Below are 1791 nucleotides of genomic sequence, written 5' to 3'. Positions count from 1 at the left end.
AAGTCACGGCAAAGGGTCTATGGTGGGTTTGTGGATGATTTTCTGGGTTTTTGGATGGATTTAGGTATGTATGGTGGTGCGGCAAGGGTAGATGGTGGTGTATGGAGGTTGGGATGGAGGTATGGAAGTAGGGGAATGATGGATGGGTGGTTGCAAGGTCACGGCAAAGGATGGTTGTGTTTATGAATGAATGATTGTTGTGTGAAGGGTGGTTGTGATTAAATGGCTCGGCAAAGGAGTTTATATAGGCTAGTTTGGCACACTTAGTGAAGGAAAAGGATTGCCTAATCCCATTGGAAAAAGGTTAACTCAAGGCAGAAATCAAGTGGGATTGGGAATAGGAGTTTCGGCTAGGATTTAGGGATTCTAGAAAGGAAGGTGCGGCACACATGTAGGGATGAGATAAGGTTTCTAGAATAGAAGGTTTAGGGCAGATTCCTAAACCTAAAGGGCCTAGGACATGTGATATAAGAGTAGGAAAAGGTTTTCAATTCCTAAACCTACTAGGAATGGTGTCTTGCGGCATTGGTATGGATAAGTGTTCTAGAACTGAATTAGGTGTTTAAATGTGTAATTGATTCCCCCTAAGTAGCTAGGTTTAGGTCCCAATCTGATTTGGATAGGATAGAATAGGATAATGTTAAAGATAGGATAGGATAGGGTTTCTAGGATAGGATAAGATAAGGTTGGATAAGGTTCCTTGTTTCTTGCTTCTTCCTTATCTTCATTGTATTAGGACTTCTTCCACCAGATTTGTAGCCTTTCCTAACTCTTCTAGTCTTCAATTTCGTCCATCCTCTTTGCTTCATGGTTAAGCTATCCAATCCATGCCCAAAATGCTCCAAATAGCCTCAAAATGCACTTTATTGCTCCCTTTGCCATTAGAACCTAAAAACACACGAAAATACTTTAAAAGACTAAAACAACTATGAATTAATAACATAAATGCATGAAAACAAGCTAAGTAAGTTGCCTAAATATGCTCCTATCAACAGGGCCTCCAATTTTTCAATTTTGCATGCATTTACGTATATATAGTAGTATGGGTAGAATATTACAAACTTGAGTCTTTAGTGCAAGTGGAATTCTTGCTTCTTTACATTAGCTTAGGGGATGGGTTCAAAACTCATCTCCATCATTTTTTCAGTTTATATTTTTATTAAAGGCATAAGCTTCCACAAAATAATATAAAAATTCCACACAATAACATAAAAATTTGAACCCTGACCCTCTAAATAGTTAAGGAAAAACAATACACCACCTTTCCACTTGTTGATTTGTTAAATTTGTTTGTGCTATTAGAATTTATAGAAGCTCAAATGAAAACAAAAGTTATTATTTTGAACAAAAAAAAAAAAAAAAATTCTTAGTACTTTTTAGGGCCTACAATTCACTTTTGCACAGGACCCCTGAAATCTCAGGGCTAGCTCTGAGTACATGATCAAACCTTTTAAAGGCAAGAGGGTCATACAATGGACTAAGGCTTCGAGGCATTTTATTATGGTTAGATGTGCACAATATTGACTTCCCATCTCAACTTGCCGAATTGATTAGGTGACACTTAACAATTGTATTTTCTTCCTACTTATGCTTATGGTGGATGGTCCTGTTCCTGGTGAATATACCTTTATGCTCAACTCTCCGTCCCCTTCCGTTAGTGTAGCTTAGAGTGACAATATCACTTGCATTAATATTCGTTTAACCTTTTCGTCAAAATGCCTAAACTTCTATGAAATCGTGCCTCAGGTAGAGTAAATTGATAAACGGAATATGATTGGACAAGGATTTCAA

Source organism: Pyrus communis, chromosome 16 (assembly GCF_963583255.1).
Source record: "Pyrus communis chromosome 16, drPyrComm1.1, whole genome shotgun sequence".
Classification (NCBI taxonomy): Eukaryota; Viridiplantae; Streptophyta; class Magnoliopsida; order Rosales; family Rosaceae; genus Pyrus; species Pyrus communis.
The sequence above is the reverse complement of the archived record's forward strand: the minus strand, read 5'-3'. Positions refer to the sequence as shown.